Consider the following 22582-nt stretch of genomic DNA (forward strand, 5'->3'; position numbering starts at 1 on the left):
TTTGTCTTCTCTTTCTTTTGCAGATATACAGGACCATGTATTTGGATCATTGCATAGGTTAGCCTCTCTCAAAGTTTAGTTTCTGAACTCTTTTTTTCTCCTGTTTGTTATGAGGAACACCCCTATTGAGAAATGTAGGTGGTGTAAAAAACAAAAGATACCAATTTTTAAAAAAATTTAAGGACCAGTTACTCCAATTTTCTGTTTTGTCAGCTGTTGTATTTGGAGGAAATAGCAATTTTAAGATTTTGTCAGATTGCTTCTTTTGGAGAGCTTCTGTTACCTCTTAAAGTCGCTAATTTATTTCTTTGAATCCTTAGTACATCTCATCTCTATATTCTCCTTCCAACCAAACAGATTGGAATCCATCCTTGCCTTCTCTTGTGCAATTTTTATTTATGTCTCCCTTTAACTTTTCCATAGAGGGTGAAAAACTATGGAATTGAATCTGCCATTGTTATATTTCTTTTGCTACGCGATTGACCCACCTCCTGGTTAATAAAAAGCAACTAAGTTTCCAGAAGTTATTATGTAAAACTGAGTGATGAAAAGTTCAATTAATCACTTGATTAATTAACTGCTGTGTGCCATGCACTGTTAGGTGCTAAGTATGCAAAAATAAAGCAGGCCTTGTTTTCAGTTACCTTATATCTTGGGGTTAGGTATGAGAGAGAGGTATACAGAATGGGAATGCAAGTAAGGAAATACAGAGCAGTGCAAGAGGCAGAGATTGTGAGGTGGTAACTGGACCGTGCTTTGAAAGAAAATAGCATTTTCAAGATGGAAGGACTTATTCCAGACATCGGGACCTGCTTATGCAGAGTTATGTATGAGAAATAGCAGCCTGGTTTTACTGAAATGTAGAGTAGGTGAAGGGGAGTCTAGAAGGGTGGGTGGGAAGCGGGTTGTGAGGGACCTTAAGTGCTAATCCTTATTGCAAGAGAGAATTGAGGAAGAAGGGATGAGTTTGTGGAAAATAATAGGGATGGAAGGAAAAGGAGCATCTGTAACCAAAAAATAAAATTCAGAATAGAACATAGAAATAAACTGAACAGTTTTATTGCTAATATTTTAAATTGAACATGCTCTTTAAAACAAACTACATCACTAGTTCACCATTTCATGGGAGTTCCATTTTTTGTTCTTTGTGTATTTGAATGTTGGTTTTTAAATTCATGATCCAGGCCGGGTTGAGAATTTTGCATTTCATTCAGAGGTAAAGGGAAGCCATTGAAGTTTTTGAGTAGGAGTAATGATGTGGTAAAATCCGTGTTTGAGGAGTACTGATTTGGCACCTGTGTGGCAGATGGGTTGGAGGAGGAGAGAAGATGAAAGCAGGGAGACGGAGAGGTTATTGCAGCAGTGTAGGTGAGACATAAGGAGGCTCAGGGCTAAAGGAGAGGTAGAGGCAGCACTGATAGAGCTTGGCAATAAAACTGGAAATAGGGATTAGGGAGAGAGGGAAGAGTGAATGAGGCTTAAGATGGCTGGATCTTGCTGCCAGAAGTTTGAAGGAGGGGCAGATTTAGAGAGAAATACGAGGAGTATTTTGGATTTTGTGATTTTGAAATGCCCTCAGGGAGGCCAGATAGAGATCTCCAGCAGGTAATATTGGACTAGTGTGCAGGAGAGAGATTAGGGCATAGATGGAACTCATGCAAGCTGTCCTAATTTCATCAAAGAAAAGCAGAGAGAGAGAGAGAAGATAGTATCCTTAACACGTTCTGTGAAGGGAAGAACTCCCATGTTCAAGTAGTGAAGGTTCTGGAAGGTGCTCTCTCTACTTAGTCCCGAATCCAGATTCCTATCTTCTGACCTTGTAGCCAGAGAAGGGAGCCTTTCCTTATCAACTTTCTTCTTTTTTTATGAAAGAAGATCAAAACATAGGACTCCCAGGGCTAGAATGGAAGACAGTTGTGTTGTTTATATATTTTCTGCATTGTTTATGGGACTGTGAATCCTTTGAATTTTCTGCACATTTTATGGTGTAGAATAAAGGCTTATTATCTGTGCAAGGCACATGCATTGTTACCTTGAGCACTTGTACAGGAGCTGAGGACCCTTTTACCCCTATCAATGAAAACCTACACTCAAGTTGGTGGGACCATAATAAGCTAAAGAGAGTAGTTTTGGGGAGTGTCCCCAGTCCATAAACCCAGAGTTTGGGGTGTTAGGCTGCTTGGTTATATATATGTTTTGTATTTACTTATCCATGAATATGCTGTGCCCCCCAGCCCACCCCTCCAGTAAAATGTAAGCTCTTTGGAACAAATGAGAGAGTGTTTTATACTTTGTCTTTGTATCTTCCAGCGTCTGTGGAAGTCAGATCATAGGAGAAATGAGATGTCAGTAGAATGTAAGGAAATAGAGGCAGTAAGCATGCAGACAAGTGTAGGAGTTTGGCTATGAAAGAAAAAAAGCTGTAGGATGATCCCTTTGAGACCTACTGGATCAAGCCAAGGAGATCGTTTGACGAATGGGCATTGTTTGTGGATAAGTAGGACAGATTGAGAGGGAAGGGCTGAGGGAGGATACAGATGGATAAGGAAAGGTAAAAAATGAGCGAGGCGGAATAGGGTTAAGGGGTCAAATTGCCTTTAGCAGATAGAGGGCCATAGGAGGCAAGAATAAGGCCTCTTCTTCAGAGACTGGAGCCAAGGAGATTAATGGGGATTGTGAACTGGGGTTATGAGGGGTTGGAGCTGGGGGAGAGGAGTCTGTCACAGATATTCTCTGTTTTCTCAGTCCTCTATCAAGAAGGAGAAGGGTTAGAGTGTGGAGTTAGTTATGAGAAGAGAGAAGGTTTGCACTAGCCACGTGTGGCGACTTTTGAGAGACTTCTAGAGTCGGGGAAAATGAAAGGATTCCTGAGCAACAGTGAGGTCCCAGTTAACTAGAAATTCGTGAATTAGAAGCTGGTGAACTCGTCATGACTGCTTTTGTGTTTGTCCGTACAGGACCTTCACAGAGAGCCCTAGAGTACAGATATTTTCTCAGTTTACAGATGCATTAATGGAGGCATAGGTTAAATGCTTTGCTCAGGGTCACAGAGCTAGGAAACGTGTGAGAAGGATTTGTTCCTAGGCATTCCTCGCTACAGGGACAGTGGCCTGTTGTCAACAACACTACAGAGTGATGAAGGCAAAGGGGGACAGGCTGGAAGTAGCATAGGAGCTTATCCCCTTTCCTTTTCCTGGTCCCTTGTGTTAGAGATATGAGAGATGGTGCTGGAGAAAGTGCTCAGAGATGCAGCCTTTTCTGGAGAAGCCAAGATTTTCAATAGCCAATGAAGATGGAAAGAGTGTGAATTTAGGTTTCAGAGAAGTTTAGCAATTAAATGGAGATTCTAGAAGATTCACTGGAGATGGGGATAAATGGTCAGAACTTTTTGACCTCAACAAATATTGGTTCTGAAACATGGAGAAGCAGTAAATTTATCTTACTTAGGGTGGGGAATGATCAGTGGATAGCAGTTACCCACCTTGTAGGGCTCTGAATTGTCTCAGCTTAGAAATGACTGAGTGTGGTTTCTTACTGTCCCTGATTTCCAGCGGACTAGGATTTCTTAGATTTTTGGGACCCTGATGACTAAACAAGGGGATGGTTCCTTCTCTTATGGCTGGGCTGCACACTTGGCATAGTCATTCTGCTAAATTCTCAGTCCATTAAAAACAAAGGCTCTCTCAAAACTCTGGGTTACTGAAGCTTGGGATCTGACATAGCTTAGAATCCCCTTCAGACTGAACTGTTTACTATCCCCAGCTCCAAGAAACTCAGACCTGAGATGTCATCAAGGTCTCTTCAGATCTGAACTTTGAAGAAACACTTTCCATAAAATAAGGCTAGCTTGATTCTGCTTCTTGAAATGACTCAGAACTGTAATTTCATTGTTATTTTAAAGCTTATATGTACACAGCCACTTAGGTACTTCTTGGACTTCTATGCCTTGGCAAAGACCATCTGACATACCTGGAATGTTCTCTTGTTCCTCTAGAAATCCTTGTTTCCTTAAAGTCCCACCCCTTCACTTCTACACGTTCTTTTCATCCAGTAATCTCCCTGAGGACAGAGATTTGGAGTCAGGACCTGGGCTTGGCTCCTGCTCCAGTACTTAGGACCAGTGAGATCTTCAGTTCATACCCCTTGTATGTCACATGGAGCCTTGCACTTAGTAGTTACTTAATAAATACTTGAATTGAATTGAATTCCACAGATCTGTGATCTCGTGTGTCATTTCTACTTCCCTCAATGCAGTTTATAGCCCCTCTCTCTCACCCCAAGCTTTTCCATACCCTTCATAGAAGTATTTATGATGTACCCACTTACTCCTTGCTCTGTCTCTTTTGGGGGTGGAGTACATTTGGCCTCTCTGTTATTTCCCATGCTTACCATGTGACCATCCCAGCTCCTTTTCTAGTCATATGTCAACGATATCTTTCATGTCCCTTCTCACACATAATCATGGTTGGTCTGCTTGTACTTGGCATGTGTCTTCCTGCTGTTCCTTGACCAGTAGAAAACCACAAGTTCTGGTTATTTGGAAATTGTAGTGTTCCATGATTTGCCATCAGAGAACATCCTCGAGCATTTTTTATCCATTTAATTGAGACCAATCTCTTTTGAGTAGTCATGGATTTCCTTGAGGAGGCTCCGTGATGGTCTCAGACTCGATGCAGGCAGCACAGTATCATCCACTCACAGGAATCTATAGGACCTTCTCACCCTTAGCGAACCCCAGAGTCTTCAAAGAACCGTGTTAGAATAGTTAGAATTGTGAGCCTTGCCCACGTTAGAATGTGAGACTTCCAGCATACCTGAGTGATGGTGTTTTTTGTTTTTGTACAAGAATCGTTTAACAAGACTATCGACTAAGGAACTGTAGTTTATAGAAGTTGATTTATATTGGCAAAATCTTTATATATTGAGTTGTTAATAAACTGAACACAGAAATAGTTTAGGCCAGGACTTGTTAGGTATAATGTATAGGTAGATATATATGTAAATGTGTATGTACGTACATTTATAGGCCAATAGAGGGCACTGGTGCATTTTAAAAGTTGCTATGTTGAAAAGGAAAGTGATTCTGTTTTCAAATCGGGTTTCCCAGTAACTTTAAAATAAGTTGGAGCATAGATTTACCTTTTCTCTAGGTTGTGGTAGTTCTAAATTTCACCTAATTGACCAGAGAAACCAGTTTTTTGAGGTGGCCGTATAGCATCTAGCAAGACAAACTCAGGATTTGGAGTCAGGACCTGGGCTTGGCTCCTGCTTTTCTTAAGTTCTCACTTTCCTCCACTACAGATTGTTGAGTTTGTAGTAGACGCCAAGGCCATTTCGAACCGTAAGATTTTTAGTTGTGTGGTTGGAAGAATTGACCATAAATCTAGCCAAGCTCCAAAGAAATCCATTTGAAATTTGATTGAAAAAGTCAAGGAACATTTTAGGCACTTGTTGCTCCAGATTTTGTCCCTTTATCTTTTTTTTTTTCCTTTTTACTCCAAGTGGGAATGTGAAATTCAGTACTTGTTAAACACTTTCTGTGTGTAAGGGCTAGGCTTTGGGTACATGAAGAAAAAAAAAGGGACACTGCCTGAGTCAATAAACATTGATTAAGCATCTTCTCTGTGCCAAGCATTGTGCTAAGAACTCTGAACAGAGACAAAGAGGGTCCTGGCTTTCTAGAAGCCCAGTCTAACGGGGGGATACAATGTGTAAACAACAAAGGATAAAGCGGGGACTGTCTCATAAGGAGGAGTTGGAGAAGCTTCTTGTAGAAGGTGGCATTTTCGCTGTGACTTGAAGAAAGCCAGGAGGCAAAGAGGAGGGACAGCCAGTGGAAACGCCTGGAGTCAGGCAATGGAGGGTCCTGTTTTCATGGCTTAATAATATTCCACTGCACTCGTTTACTGTTGTCTGTACAGCTGTTCTTCTGTTGACGGGATTATTGACTATACTGCACCGTTTTGCAAATGCAGTACCGCCCACCTGAGGTCCAGCTGACTGTGCATCTGCTTATCTAAATGTATGTACTAGTGGGTGATTTTAAATTTGATGAATTAGTCTTCTAGTCTTAACAATAGGCCTTTTTAATCATTGTAGTTATTTCTTGAGTAATCATGGATCTTGTTGAGAAGTGTTTTAGGGTTTGATGCCACAGGTAGAATATCATTTGCAACTGGAAGAATTTCCTATGTATGAGGTTTTCCTTTGCTGTTTGGACCCTTTGTGTGACCTTCTCTGGGTTAGTATTAAACATCTTTTCAAGGATATGCCTACTTGTTTTATGTCTCACTTGACATCAGTCTTTGAGTATTGTTGTCTAGTTACGTTTTTCAAGGAATCTTGTATGATCTTAACGTATCCATGAGAGGCTCCCCGTTGGATGAGAGTCTACACCTGCATTTTTCTCTACTTAAATGCTTTTTTGTCATCAAACACAATAAATAGTGTTATTTTTATTGTAAAAATGTTGTGTGATTCAGAAAATAATTTTCAAAAGCATTCTTTCCTTATATTTTCATCAATGCTGACCTTGATATGGCTGTGGAAGGGATTTTTAACCTAGTATTCATGGATAAGCATTTCTGTTGATTATGAATGTAGAAATGTCAAATATTTTGATAAGGGTTCCTTAGTCCATTACCAAGCTACCAAAAAGGTTCAGATGTAAATAAGAACTCCTTGGTACATGGGTCAGATACTGATGGCCTCTAAATCACTTTTTTTTAAAAGTATCAGCATTTTCAGGGTTGGTTGGTTTGTTTTCCTTTCCTTTTCGTATTTTTCTGGGCCTGAGAGAGTTTGTAAAATGATCCCTCAAATGTTTGAAGTGTTATCCCCAGTGTGTCTTTCTTCAGCCACACTTGCCAACATTGTTTTCTTAATTTTTTCTACTTCATCTCCAGGGTTTTTGGAGGAAGTTTCACTTGCATTTTCTATCACATTTCTCTATGATGCTTTACAAATGCCTTCCTAAATTCTGTTGCCCTCTACTTTCGTGATCAGGTGTTTACTGGGCTGTATTGTCCTCCTCAGTCTAGTGATTACTTTCCATTGGTTAAACTTTTCCAAGAAAATAGTAATGATCACGGTCAATGTCTTTCCCTTTTTTTCAGTTTCTCCTTTTTTGAAAAAAATGTTTGTTCAGGTCAGGTTGAAATGCTTATCTTTACCTTTTCTTTTTAATTTGGTTGATTTTGACCTTTGCTCTAACTAGTTAATGGTCTGACTGCACAGAAACAACTAATTCTGAAATGACTTTTTCAGTAATCAGCCATTTCCAGCCAATTTCATTTTTACTTAGGCTATTCAGTGATTCCCAACAACTCTAGCCCTTTTTCACTTTGAAGAAGTAGTCATGTAGATAGGGAGGTATGAGACTTCTTTTAACAAAAACTTTTGGTGGCTTTTATTTCTTAAACTGGAATGAGTATCTTCCATCATACTTTTTGCCACCTACCTTCTTCCCCACATAAGTAGTAATGTATGTATGTATTAATTTGGATTTGAGTATTTTTTTAAGTTCTCAGTAGTTCTTTTTTGCTTTAACTTTTCCATTCTTAGTGTGTAAGCTGCAATTATTTTGCTGGAACATTGTGCTGAACCTACTTACATTAAATTTAATAGGATTGCATGTGAAGTCTTATTACTTGGGTTGAAAAAAGTCCACTTGTCGAGTTCAGGTTGAAGGAATTATTACTAGACTGCTCTTTCTCTGAAAGGAGCAGGGAGGTTTAGACTACAAACTTTGTGTGAGTCAGCACTGAAATGGCAGTCAAAAAACCTCCCCTGGGCTGCTTCAAGAGGCACGATGTCCAGAATAAGAATTCCTCTACCTTCTACCCTGTCTAGAACAGAAATAAAATCCTAGGGTGAGCCCGTCACCTGCCTGTCAGATAACAGGTAGCAGTAGCATGATTCGTGGGGTTTATAACTGGTTGTTGTGTTCATCAGAATTAAGTTTTTCACAGTTATTTGCCATGATCTCTCCATCCTTTCATCTCTCCATCCTCATTCCTTTTCATGACTGGGACTCCTGCTCTGGGACACTGTGTTGCGGTGGTTGTCTCAGTCATCTGCTACCTTTAGGACCAGTTCCAGTCCTGTCAGTTAACCTGTCTGCCTTGGTTTCCTCAGCTGTAAAATGGGAATGATAATAATAGCACCTAATCTCACAAAGTCGTTGTTAAATGAGAATAATACTTCTCAGGGTCTTAGCACAGTGTGTGGCACATGATAATTTAATTAAATGCTTGCTTGTTTCATTCCATTGTACTCTCCTCGCACCCTCCCTCCCTCCCTTCCTTACTTCCTGTCCATTCACCATTTCTGTAACTTTCCAAACCAGATCCCTGTTTTGAACGCTACTTACCTGCATGTGTTCTTTCCCTCTATAGTGTAAGCTCTCCTGAGGGCAGGGACAGTCTTTGTATTTGTTTTCTCAAAGCTTAGATTTGTAAGTGCTTAATAAATACGTATTTATTCATTCGTTAATTCTGCCCTCTTTAAGAAAGACATTGATAAGCTGAAAAGGATCCAGAGGCTGTTTGTCCTTTGTTCTCAGAGAACACCAGGACATCAGGAAGGTGATACTGGGACTTGCAAGTGAGTTGGATTTAAGTGTGGGAGGGCTGTGCAAAGTCACTGGAACCTGTCCTGCAGAGCCATCTGGGTCCAGTGTGAGATACAGATCGTGATGACTGGAGATGACCTCCAAGACGCTGATCAGCTGAAAAGGATTCAGAGGAGAGCAGCCAGGATGGTGGATAACCCTTAGTTCATACCATAGGTGGATCAGTTGAAGAAACTGCTGTGAATGTTTAGCCTGGACATGATAGCTGTCTTCAGTTGTTGAAGGGGTTGTCATGATCCCCTTCCTAAGCGTATTTTCTGTCTTCCCAGTAGTATCCAACCACTCTACCCCTTCCTGCTTTCCCAGGGCTCTTTCCCAATACCTTACTTTGGCCTTATTTTTCCTCTTTAAGAACCTTGACCCTGTGTTTAACCAGTGCTGTACCTTTGAGTTCTTTATATTGTCCTCTACCCTTGGATCTTTTGCTCCTTTGGATTACTGCCATCCCTTTCCAAACTTCAGCCCTGGATCACTACTGCATTCTGCCTTGTCTGGTCCTGCATGAATACTGCCAAACAGCACTGGAGGGAAAAACGGTCTTGCTCGGTTCCACTGCAAATTGGTTGTGTGCTATTTCAACTGGGCCCTCACTGTTGCGGCCCAGTCCTTTTTATTCTTTCCTGATAGAATCTCTACCCTATTCTTCACAACAACTTATTCCATATTCTTTCTCCTCTAGCTACCTGTACATCTTCATAGAAGAGGATCTTCCCTCCTACTTCACTGAAAAAAAAATGAGACTGTCATGGGCCCCCTCCTCATCCTAATGGGGGTGGGCTGTGGAGTGGGAGAGTAAGCCTTTAGGTAGCCAGACACCGTGCTGGCGGCTTTATAGATATTACTTCATGTGCCCTTCACTCCATCTTTTCTGGTAGCTGGCCCTTCCAACCATTCCTTCCCTCTTCCTAATTTTTAAAATCTCTTGTTATACACTAATTCCTTCCCTACTGCTTATAAATATGCCTAAATGTTCCATCTTTTTTCTGTTTTAAATTTAATTTCACTTTACCAGTTATAAAAATCTGTTTTCTCTTTCCTCCCTTTAAGCTCTCTCCTTCCCTTCCTCCCTTAGAAAACAAAAGAAAAACAAAACCCTTATAACATAGGCATAGTTAAGTAAAACAATTCCTATACTGGCCATGTCCAAAATATATCTTATCCTGCATCCTGAGCCTGTCACCTTTCTGTCAGGTGATAGGTGGCAATAGCATGTTTCATCATAGGTCTTTGGAATCATAATTGATCATTGTGTTAAATCAGAATGCTGTTTTTCTCAGTTCTTTGCCAAAATTTTCCCATCCCTTAAAATCCTTCGCTTGGTCCTACTGTCTTCTCAAGTTTTTGTTTTATATCTCTCACACTTTTCACAGCTAAGTGTCAAGGAAAAAGAAAATGTTCCCCCTAGTCGCCTGTACTTTCTCACCCCTCCTTTCTCAGCCCTTTAACTGTCTGGCTGCTGACCTCATTCAGTGTAATGAACGTGCTCTTGCCCATTAAGCATTACCAAAGATCCCTTAAATGCTAAATTTGGGTGGCCTTTCCTCAGTCTTTTTTCTTCTTGACCTCTCTCCAACAAGTGACACTGGCCATCTGATTGTCCCTGGTTTGTTGTGACATCGCTTTGTCTTAGAAAAGCTTCTTGGTCCAGTGGAAAGCATACTAGTAGCTCTGCAGTGAGAGGACCTTAGTCTGAATCAAATCTCTGAGATTTACCATCTCTGTGACCTTGGGCAAGTAGATGTCCTTTTAGATCCCTTCCAACTCTTAAGTCTGTGATTCTGTGCCCCCCAAGCAAATTCTTCTCAGTTTCCTTTGTTGGATCATAATTCATGTCTCCTTCTCATCTGGAAGTGGAGCTTAGGATTCTGTCCTGTGCCCTTCTCTGTCCTTTCACACTCATTGTTGATCTTTGGCTAATTAACTTTACACTGTTTCCACGGGACTCCATACTTGTTCAGCTTCCACCGTCTCCTGAAATCGAATCCAGCATTGTCAGCTGTCTCTTCTCACTTTTACTTGGGTGACCTGTGTACAGCTCACACTCAACAAGTTCAGAACTCTTCGCCCAGCTGCCCGCCAGGCTGACCTTTACTAAATGTCCTGTTTCTGTGAAGTGTGTCACTGTTCTTCTGGTCCCCCAAGGTCACAGCTAGAAGTTGTCCTCTGCTCTTTCCCGTCCTTGACCCCTTGTATCAGTTCAGTTCTTCCCCCATAATATATTGTAATTCGTTCTCAGCTTTCTTTTTATATAATAGCTTTCAATGTTTTAATGATGCCTTTTATTTTTACATCACCGTTATTTTTGAATGCATCCCTCTCCCCATTCCCAACAATCTCTTGTAATAATAATTTTTTAAAATCCAGTTCAAAAGGTGAAATGAAAGGTTGTAGAGGAGCCCGGTTTTCCAGCATATAGCCTAGAAAATATATTTAAAAGGATACCAGAAAAAGTGATAATCCCCATTTTAGCCTCAATTTCCTCATCTGAATAAATTGGCCTAGACTATTTCTAAGACCTCTTTCCAACTCTGAATTCTAGAGTCCTATGATAACTTAATAAGGCTTGATTGTGGCAAAAAAACAAACCAAAAAAAGCCATTCTTCCATCATTCTGGGCAAGTGAAGGGAATTTGGGGTGGGCTCATTGCTGGGCCTGGGACAGCTGCAGCTGAAAAGGAGGAAGCAGTGATACTGTTTCAGGGATGAGTGATTTAGATGTCATGGAAGCTCAGGTTTGGTTACAGTGTTTGTTTTTCCAAACGCTTTGAAACTGATCAGTAAAAGTTCTCAATTACATCCAACCTGCTACTGTTAGAGTAGTGCTAGCCTGCTCACCTCGAGCAACTAAAATTTACGGGCAGGCATTTTGGCTTCATTTTGGCTTTCATCTTGGCTTTTAAGACTACTCCCTTAGATTCCAGTATTGTTTTGCTCGGTGGACTTGATTTTGATCAATACCAATTATGTGTTTGAAGCCTGGCTTACAGAGAGGGCTGTACTCTTTAACCAGAAATGAGGGAGGTTCCTTTTTGGTTTAGTAACTGAAACCTCTCTGAGAGAATCAAGAGTATTCCCAAAGGGTCTAAAAAGACAAGAATTGCTAGCTGTCTTCAGCAGGGAGCAAATAATAGAGTAGCTTTCTGAGGTACAGAGGGAGAGAATTAATTTCCTTCCCCGTACTTTGGTGAGTCATGTATTTCTCCTTTATATTTCTGTGCTAAAAAAATTTTTCCCCTTGATTCTTGATGGAAACAGCCAACAACCGTGAAGGCAAGAGTTTTCCCAATGGTAGTGCCCCAAAGGCTACCACACCTGCTTCTAGCCCAGCTCCTGCAAGCCATCATTGAGAGGGAAAATCATTGCAAAGAAGGGGCCTGCCTGCCTTATTACCTCCAGAAACAGCTGCAGCCCCAAGCAGCGGATAGGTACAAGATCCCTGTGGGTGGCAGTCCTGAACCAGGAGTGTAAACGCATGCGTGCACACACACGCACACACACACACACACGCATACGCATTCAAAAGCACTCGCACACATGTACATCTGTGTTTCTGGCCCAGCCATTGTTAAGGGTGCAGAGGGCAGGCAACCTAGCCTAGCTGAATCAGCAGGGCACCTTGAAAGGCAGACAGGTGGAGCTTGTGCCCAGCAATTTGAGCCTTCACTACTGCCAGCTTGATGACCTCAGAAGTCCCCTCAGACTTTGATGGAGACCCAGGGAGCCTAAGAGCACTGGGAGTAGGAGTCTTTTACCCCAGGACCAGCCGTCATCTAGGAAGCAGCCCCTGTGGAGGTGTCTGTGGGTACTACAACCACGTATCTATCAAAGGCTCTGAAAGGAAAGCTTTTGTTGCTAAAGTCTGTGACACTGTCAAATGGTACAACATCAGAAAGAAGAGGCGTTACCACCTTATATGTGTCGTCTCCTCCGTTAAGAAGGGGGACTCCTAGAGAATAGAACTGCCTTTTTTATTTGTATTCTCAGAGCTTAGTACAGAGCTTCACACGTAGGAAGCACGTAATAAATGCTTCATTCATTCATTTTATTTGGTGAATCTTGCCCTTAAGTTGTATCTTTCTCATTAATACTGTCTATAGGTCTTTACCTATCTAGCAATATATTGTTTTTACCATCTAGAAAACTGAAGCTTACTTATGTGTTTGTCACAGTCATTTTAAACCAATTTGAAGAGGATGACTTCAAACTTTCTTAGAGCTTAAGGTTTTTATATCAAACCAGATAAAATTCAGTAACTTTGAGTGTAAGATCTTATATATAGTTGGAAAAAATCCAGATGAGTAGAGCTTAGGACATAAATGGTTAGATGGCAGTTCATAAGAGAGACTGAATGGATTTCAGTGGTAAGTTCAGCATGTTCCGTTGTATGACTCAGGAGTTAGAGTGACAGTCATCAAAATGCTAATGCAGGCTTAGCATTAACAGAGAGGCAGAGATATCATGGAAAGAGAGGATCATTCGGAGTCACAGGAATGTAAGGTCAAAGATTTAGCCCTGAAGGGGATCTTGGATGTCATCCAGCACAAACCCATCATTTACAGTTGGATGAACAGGCCTGGAGAACATGTAGCTGCCCCAACTTTGTTTTTCTGTCAGTTGTTTTGAATAGGTCCCTTCTCTCCCCCTTCTCCCATTGATCCTTCCCTTGTAACAAGGAAGTAAAAGAAGTTTAAGGAAAACCTATCGACCACCTTTACAATAAAAGGAGAGAAAGGTACATTTCTTGTCTTTTCTCTGGGTCCACTATTAGTCATTATAATGATCAATTTAGGTTTTGTTAATAGTGTTACACTTGTTGTGTGTATTGCTTTCCTGCTTCTGCTTACTTTACTTTGATTCTGGTTCGTATACTTCCCTTAGTTCTCTGAATTTCTCGAAAGTTCCTATTTTTATGGTACAGTAATATTCCATTACTTTCATGCACCGATTTGTTTAGGTTTCTCCATTTGACGCATACCTGTCTTGTTTTCAGTTTTATAGTACTAGCAAAATGCTGCTCTGAATGTTTAGTAAAATACATATTTTTTTAGCTTGACCTCCAGGATATGTACCTTAAGTGGGGTATGTAATCACTTTGAGGGCAAGGGCTCTTAATTTTGTATTTGTATGCCTAGACAGCTCAGTGTCTTAAATGCTTCCTGACTAACTTTTTAAGATTCCATGAGCTTTTTCTGGAATGCCAGGTTTTATGCATGTCTTTTCATTTTTCTACTACGTCTGAAGTTACTCATGAAATAGAAAATAGCAGCAGGGCATTTTCACACAACAGGTGTAGATGTATTTCAGTGGAATTCGTGTTATATTAAACCAGCATTTGAGTAATTTAATAGTTCATTGGACTTGGGGGGTGACAAGAAAGACATCTATGAAATATTAGGAATGAATTCACTCTTGGCACAAGTCCAGAATGTTATAATGTATAGTATGCATCCTGTGCTTGGTTTTCCAAGTAAGAAAAGTGTGTTGCTGGTTTAAAGGAGGACAGAGCTACAGTGTCAAAGAGTAATCAGAAATCACCAGTAAATAAGGAAAAGTTAGTTTTTAAATTTTTAATGTACTGCAGTATCTTATGGTATAACAGAAGAAAAACTCTCTTCTTATCCCCACAGTAAGTTAAATAAATGTAGGGATTAAAAGGCAGGGGAGCAAACGTCCTTAAGGAATGAAAGAAGCCACATTAGTCAGTGAGCATTTATTGAGCACCTACTCTATGCCAACCACTGTGCAAAATTCTGGTGATACAAAAGAGGCAAAAGTCCCTGCTCCTAAGGAGCTCACAATCTTATGGGAAAAACCGCAAGCAAACCAATAAGTATATGCAAGCTATTCACAGGATAATTAGGAAGTAATTAAAAGAAGGAAGGCTCTAGAATTAAGAGAGATTGGGAAAGGTTTTCTGTAGAAAATGGCATTTTAGTTGGAGCTTGAAGGAAGCTAAGAAAGCCAGTAGGTGGAAATGATGAAGAAGAGCCTTTCAAGTGTGGTGGATACCCAGAGAAACGTCCCAGACCTGAGAGCTGGAACAGCAGGGAGGCCAGTGTCCTTGGATTAAAGAGTATGGGGGAGGAGGGGGGGGCAGGTAAGCTATTACAATTAAAATAGATACCTTTACATGCATATAAAACATATTTTTCTGGTCAAACTTGGATTAATTGTGGTAACTTTTGCCATTTGGGATCAAAGACCATCTGAACTTTTTAACACCCTCAGTACTTCTGCAGTTAGATAGCATGTGAAGGTTTTATTAAAAACCTCATTGAGGTCTATGGGGGTGGGGGAGACAGGTGGATTATGTGTATTGAATGGGATGATGTAGTACAGGGTAAGAGAAATGGGGCAGAGCTTTAAGAAGATTGACTAGATCATGAATGTCCTGCTACATCCTAAAAGTTCACGAAATGGGGATTTGAGGTTGACGTGCTGCAGTAAGCTGTAAATATGGAGAGAAAAGTGGTCGTTTGGTGAGATCAGTTTATAAAAATATAGGATGGTTTGCATAATCATCCAGAGGCGTGTAGCACAGGGCATTGCCAACACAAAGAATGTGACACAGCTTCTGACGTCAGTTTCAAAACAATTCCCAAATATTTTGAATGGGAAACCTCTAGAATAAATATATAGCTTTATAGGGTCATTACTTTCAAGCGAATGGCACACAATAGGGAAGGTGGAAGTTCTGGTATATTTACTCATAAAAATAATCTGTCTTAGTCACTGCTCACGTAGTGATACATAAAGCCAAGGCCATCAGATGATATATTTGAGACATGTAAAAAGAAAAGACAAGTGACAAACAAGTATAGCTATAACAAACTTTTTGTACGAGAAACTTCCAGTTTTTTAGTGCTATTATGTCAGTAGTACATATTTACTTGTTATTCCATTTCATGTAAGTAAACTGTGATCTTGTTTCATAGAACTTCCAAAAAACATTCTTCAACAAATGAGGCAGTGTTCAAATAAAACTATCTTTCTCACCGAATATCAGGTTCTTGGCATATGTGTCAGAATATGCCAAATTAGACTGTCAAAGAAGTAGACGCTTCAGCCACCAATGTCTTGATTCCTCCCCCTTCAAAAGTACTCATCAGAACATCAGATTTTTAAAATTTCACACAAAGAAGCCCAAAGAAATCTTTTAAATTTTCTGTTAAATAGAAAGGAAAGCTCACTACCAAATCCAGGGGGAACTTAAGGCACTATTATATTCTAATTCAGGGAACAAGTTTTGAGATTAGGAATATAATAACTCAATGATTTTAGCATAGGGTAAGACCCAAACAAACTTTTTTCTGAAACTTCATAAATCCAGTCAAATCTTTTTTTCAGTTATGTCAGTACAAATGGGGAAGGATTGTCTTATGAAAGAAACCAGTAGAGAATTCTTCCTTCCTAAGTCCTTCTGCAAACAATTCAAACGGGTTAAAAACTGAAACATCTATGTTCTCCCGAGGAGGAGCTACTTTCTAAATAAGATGTACTGATTTAGGCCTACGATTCCACTTGGGGCATGTGCACAGCTGGGCACATGACAGTTATTTGCTGCTGATGGCAGATCCTCTCATACCTCAGTAACACTCATTTTCAGAGAAAAAAAACCCCAGTTAAATTCTTTTAAAATAAAATACAGAAGGCTCAATTCATCACTCAACCTTCACTGAAAATTTTCACTTTAAGCGTTACAGTGCACTCAGAATCAGATCTCAACAAAAACAAGGAAAGAGGAGGACAAGGTAGATAAATATTTGTACTATAAACAGTACTTTGCTTTCATAACAATCTCAGAAGTTTTAACCCAACAAAATAGTTCAAAAACAATATTTAAGAATTAAGATAAGTAATAAACAGATGTTGGAAGGAACTAGTTTTACTTTTTGGTTGTTTTTTAATTATTTCAGACTTCGTCATAGTACTAACGCATGAAATCAGCATGTCACATCAGTCTGTCCTAGAGAGGTGGAATTTACTTCAGCAAAAATAGGGAGGGGGAAAATATACACACACAACACATATATATACATATATGTATATATATACATGTGTGTGTGTGTATGTATGTATGTATACATTCATACATATTTGTGTATTTCTATATAAAATTTCATAGGAACCTATGCTTGTGAGATGGGAGAAAAAGCAAAAAACAGCTTAATATTCTTTTCACTTGTACTTAAGATAGTTTTACAGAAGGCTGAATAAGGAAAACCGTTACAGTTTTAAAATGAAAAATACTGGATTTCCCTCCTCAGCACAGGAAAATGAACATGTTTCTGTCGGTCCTCCTCCACAGCCTCCCTTTCCAATCTCCCCCTTACAAAACAAAACAAGCAAACCTTGCTCCAAAGATGGGCGCAGTGTCGTTTTGAATCCCACACTATATTCTTGGAGAGTAGTGGAAGTAGGAAGACAAAAAGATTGATTTTCATTAAAAAATACCCTGAAAAAAGCATTCATTCCAGCTGGCATTTCTTTCTCATCTCAAGTAAATTTATCATTTATACAGGTTATTGGTGTTGAAATTTATAGACTCTTAGACATGAAAATTTGAATTTTAAATGCCACCATTAAAACTGTAATAAGCCCTTAATATAAAATTTTGTTTTTTCTAATGACTCATGTACAAGGAGCTCAAGCTAAAAAAAACTCTTAAAGTAACCAACCAATACTGTTAGAGTTTTTGGTTTTGGTTTGTTTTTTTTTTTAAACAAAAGACTATGAAAAATTAGGAAAATCTCAATAATTAATCATATGATGTGACTTCTGACTGAAGATAAGAAACTTCCAAATTCCGCAAAACTGCTTTGGGTAAAGGAGCTTTTTCTTAAAATGTCTGGCTAATTTTTTTTTTATTCACAAACTCAAAAACTCCAGCTAAAACTTAGACAAAGTATTTAATTTCCTTCACTTTCTTATGAAGACTCTTTGATCAGCTTACTACTGGATTCCTCCAGATGTAGAGTTATTCTGTACTGACCTGGCACATAATAAGCATTTAAAATACTTATTGATTGACTGATTAGTTCTGATTTTTCAGTTCAGAAGCGTTGGTTCAGCTCTTAATTGCATGTAAAGTAAGGCATGTTTTTTTTCTGGAAAAGTGGGTCACCCTGTACTCTAATGCAGAGGTTCCCAAAGTGGGCAGTATTGCTGCCTGGGGCATTGGAATGATTGGGGTGGGGGGGAAGGGGGTGTACTAGCCTCCAGTGCCTTGAGGGGGATGTTGAATAAAATGGAAGATCCTTTTGCACACCTTTCATCTATTGCATAACAGTTAAAGTCATAGTAATTACCTTATTTTCTAAATAAACACACAAAGTGCAAGTTATATGTGTATGTCATATGTGTGTAATGATTTGCTTGCATTATGATACTCTGGTTACTGATACAATGTTCCTCATAAAAACTTAAATTTGGGGAATACTCACAAATTTATAATAAATGATTAAATTTAAGATGTCATTTTTAAATTTTTTATATTTTTTGAATCTGTTAAAAGGGTTAAAGAAAGTAGATTTCCAGGGGGGCTCTGAGTAGTTTTTTTTTTGAAAAGGGGGCAGTAGGCCAAATAAGTTTGGGAACTTTTGCTGTAATGGAAAAGGGACTAAGGACAGGGTGGGGTTCCTTCCCTCAGGGTAAGGGTGCTTGCCCAGATGGATTTTGTTTTAACAGAAATTAAATTGGTTGGGTGGCGTCCTACCCAGGATTGACCCTCGTGTAATCTCAGAAACAGACTGACTTTAACAGTAGCTGAGATTCTAAGCAAATTAGAAGAAGAAAAATCCCCAAACACAAATTAATAATTAGTTATTAATATAATAACATAATAGTCATTTCTCCTAATAGACTGTACCATATTACCAACAATTTACAAGTGACAGGTAGTATGAAGTCAACAAGTATTTGGCAAATGCTTTTGATGTTCCAGATACCATGTTAGGTCCTAGGGATGTAGTTACAATGAGTGAAAGGATCCCTGCTTGAAAGTAGCTTAAAATTCAGATGAGCTGCATTAAGTCATACGTTGATGAAAAATAGATGTGCATGACTGAAAATGGAGCTGGAGAACGACCTTCATCATGCTGGGCAAGTCCTTTATGGAAAACTTAGAAAAAAATGTGGAGAAAATTATACAGGTTAAGAAGGTATGCAAGGTTGAAACCTGTACTGATGAGGACGGTACTCACATATGTAAACTCACAGTGACATGGTTTGGGGCTCTAGGAACACCAGAATGTCAGGGCACTAGGCAGAATTGCCTGGAATGAATCCACACGCTCAAGTCGTCTTCATCAAGTGGCAAAACTTATTGTAACTCTTTAGCAAACTGGGCAAAGTTCCAAGGAAGCCTGCAGCCTAACAGGATTGATGCTAAAGCTTGTATGGAAAAGGGACCAGGAAAAGATGGCCAGGAATGGCGGTGGGATTAGGGAGTGGTCAGTGTATACTAGTATTTTGGGTGCTGGGCTGCTGGAATGGATGGGAAAACTCTGGGAGTCAATAGAGACAGCTTTGTTGAAGGGGACAAGATAGAAGGGTTGCCAGAGCATGGGCCTTGTGCAGGCATCCCCTGTGCCTGTGCTGAAAACTTTTATCTGAGAAGTTACAGGGTCAACTCTGTGTGTGCTTGTAACAAGGACAGGGACCTTGCTGGGATTAGAGGTGCTGCCAGAGACATGGGCTTTGCCTTTTGGAGTTCAGGTCCCAGCACCCCATTGATACAGACCCATTAGGGACAAAAAAACAGTGCACATGAAAGAAAGAATTATACAAAGCTATCTAATTACAATAAGAAGTTGTGTGATATAGCTCCTAAGTGTTCAAGAAAGGGAGACATAAATATGCCGGGTAAAAAGGGAAAAGTATGACAGCTGTCCGTTGAGGGACCACAATTACATCTGCAGTTCTACTAATAGTAAAGTTGCTTAAAATTATCTGTCATTATTAATTGCATGTGTTATAATGGGAAATAGCCTGGATTTGAGTTATATATGGATTCAAGTCTCAGCTTTCCTATTTACATAGCTTTGGGCAAGGCACTTTACTCTCTGGGGACAATGCATACTCCAGTCTCTTCTCAGTAGTTCTTCTTTCCTTCTAGTTCTGGAAGATCAGTGACTTGAGGAGGGTGATGTATTGATTTGTAAGTGAACTGGATTTAAGTGAGGCGGGCTATGCAAAATCTTCAGCCTCAGTCCTCCAGAGTCGTGGGAGTCCAGTGGCCCAGGGTGCAGTAGGAGACCTTGGCATTTCTTAAGCTAAAGTCTAATGGGGTAGTCAGCTTACAAACAACTTGGTACAAGCCAATACATATGGTCACTTATGCTATAACAAATATTTTGAAACACAACTTAATATCACTCAAATTTCTGTTTATACATTCATGATTTCTTCCACCAGAAATACTGAGAATGCATAAAATTACACCACTTCACAGTAACTCATAAACTGCAGCCACTCTGATGCTCACTTACACAAGCAAATTTCAGGTCTTTGTCAAGGTAAAAAAGCCATATATTGTATATCTCCTGGTACAGTGGGGGCTGTGGGCAGAGGAGGCCTTCAGGCCCCCTTCTGACCAACATGGTTTCCCTGGTTTAAGTGCAGCCTGCCCAGCATATTCAAAACTTTTGCCAACCCAGGCCATGGGTAAATGGGATGCAGGCCAAGCCTTAGCCCTGGCTGTGAACAGCCAGAAGCTGTGGACACCGCCACTATTTATTGTAGCATTTACGTACTTTTAAACCATTTGATGTTTATGCAACTTCTGTTTATTATGTTCCTATTTTTTTTTTAATGTTACTGACAAGATTTCTGAGCACTGTGACCCTCACCCTTTTCCCCCCATAAGCCCTGTGGTTTTTAATTGCACAGTTCTGCATAGGGCAGTGCTTTTTGAGAATGCATCGTTGTTATACAGTTATGTCAGTCGTGGCCAACGCTTTGGGACCCCATTTGGTAAGACGCTGGAGGGGTTGGCCATTTCCTTCTCCAGCTCATTTTACAGATGAGAAAACTGAGGCACATAGGGTTCGGTCATTTGGCTGGGGTCACACAGCTAGTCAGTATCTGTCCCCATGTGAACTCAAGTCTTGTGGATTCCGGACCCAATACTCTATCCACTGCGCCACCTAGCTGCCCCTCTTGAGAATGCATGTCAAGTTAGAGAGGATAAATTGGAGATCTTCTAAAGCTAAAAGGCACTAAGGTGAAGGAAGCGAGGGAAAGGCTTTCTTCAGAAGATGAGCACAGAAATAACGGATAGGAAGAATCAGATTCTGAATTCCAAACTGCTAACGTGTGCATTTCAACAAGGAGTTTTAATAGCCTCTTCTACACACTAACCTGAATCAGGAACAACAAAGCTTCACACTCTGATCTGGCCATCTCTTTGGATGAACCAAAAAGCAAAAGCAAAAATTTCGAGTATTGTGGGGATCGGTCTGTAGCAGGAAGAGACAGAAAAAATGCTTTGTGAATACCTGGAGTTAATAGTCTGGTACTCCACCTTCTAAGACACATGAAATGAATGAATAAAACTGTAGAACACTCTTTACAGAAATAAAGACAGACTTAAATAGCATAGATATTGCTTGTTCATGTTTGGTTCATTCTCAGTCATGGGCAACTCTATGAGCAACTGAGGCAGACAGAGTCAACTGACTGGCCTAGGGTCACACAGGACCAAGACGATAATTTATGCAGTGACTAGGACATTGTAAAAGAAATATGTCAGCTAGCAATAATTTACTTTTACTATGTGGGAAGGTGACTTGGTCTGACCTGTGGTTTAGCAAAATCACTGTCAGAGGAGAGGAGAATGGATTTGAGTGGAGTCAGACTTGAGGTGGAGAAAAGGTTGTTGCAGTAGCCCAGACCTGAAGTGACAAGGCCTGCACCTGGATACTGACTGTGTGAGGGAAAGAAGACGTTGCATACAAAAGATAGGAAGGCAGAAATGAAAGATTCCACAACCAGCAGATTTGGGGGGTGAATGAGAGTGAGGCCTGAGATTTACAGAGGTTGAGTGGGAAGTTGGTGCTGCCCATGACCGCAGTAGAAAAGTTTGGAAGTAAAGGTGAGGTGAGGTGATATGTTCCATTTTGGACATGTTGAGTTTAAGATGTCTACGAGATATGCAGTTCAAGAAGTCCAGAAGATGAGACTGGAGTTTAGGATAGGTTAGGTCTACGTATATGAATCTGGTAATCATCTACATAGAAAGGATCATTGAACCCGTGGGAGCGTCAACGGAGGTAGGATAGAGGGAATAAAAAGAAGACCTGGGGTAGTGTTGGAGGGATACCCACAGTTAGTGGGAGCAACCTGGAATCACACAGAAGAATAGGTAGGAGAGAACTTTGTCATGAGAACTAAAGAGGAGAAGGAGCAGTGACATCAAAGAAACGTAAAGAAAGGTTCAGTAAAATGAGATGGAGAGGGGGAGGAGCCAAGATGGCGGAGTAGAAAGATACACATGTGCTAGCTCCGAACCCACAGCCCATAAAATACCTGTAAAGAAGAACTCCCAACAAATTCTGGAGCAGCAGAAGCCACAGAACAACGGAGTGGAGGAGATTTCTGTTCCAGAGAGGCCTGAAAAACTGACCCAAAAGGTCTGTCACGCACCAGACCCAGAGCAGAGCCCAGCCCTGCCTTGGCCGCGCACCACTGAGAGGAGCAGATCCGAGCAGGCTTCAGGGACAGAATCTCCAGCAGCTGTGCAGGTCCCTCCACCCACAGGTGCCAAAGGTCAGTGAGAGAGTCTTTTCGGCTTGCTGAGAGGGGAGTGGGGTGTCTTCATAACTCAGGCCCCCTCAGGAGGCAGCAGCAGACAGGGGCTCCCAAAGCAGGCAGGAGCTCACATCCATTGTTGAAAGTCTCTGCATAAACCCCCTGAGGGAACTGAGCCCCTTGTGGCAGCCCTGCCCCCAC

The 22582-nt window shown here is 40.5% G+C and overlaps 1 protein-coding gene across 3 annotated transcripts in view; it reads left to right on the plus strand.

Annotated features, from left to right (window-relative positions):
• APOO (apolipoprotein O) overlaps window positions 1–22582 on the plus strand; it is an 85938-nt gene that overhangs the window by 3917 nt on the left and 59439 nt on the right. Inside the window, exon 1 of one of the 3 annotated variants that reach the window (XM_072615265.1) lies at window positions 13147–13364. The exons of the other annotated variants lie outside the window; for them this stretch is intronic. The gene's annotated coding sequence lies outside the window, so the exon portion shown is untranslated. Of the gene's footprint in view, window positions 1–13146; window positions 13365–22582 lie in introns of those variants that run through there. 3 annotated transcript variants of the gene reach the window in all.

Source organism: Notamacropus eugenii, chromosome 5 (genome assembly GCF_028372415.1).
Source record: "Notamacropus eugenii isolate mMacEug1 chromosome 5, mMacEug1.pri_v2, whole genome shotgun sequence".
Lineage (NCBI taxonomy): Eukaryota > Metazoa > Chordata > Mammalia > Diprotodontia > Macropodidae > Notamacropus > Notamacropus eugenii.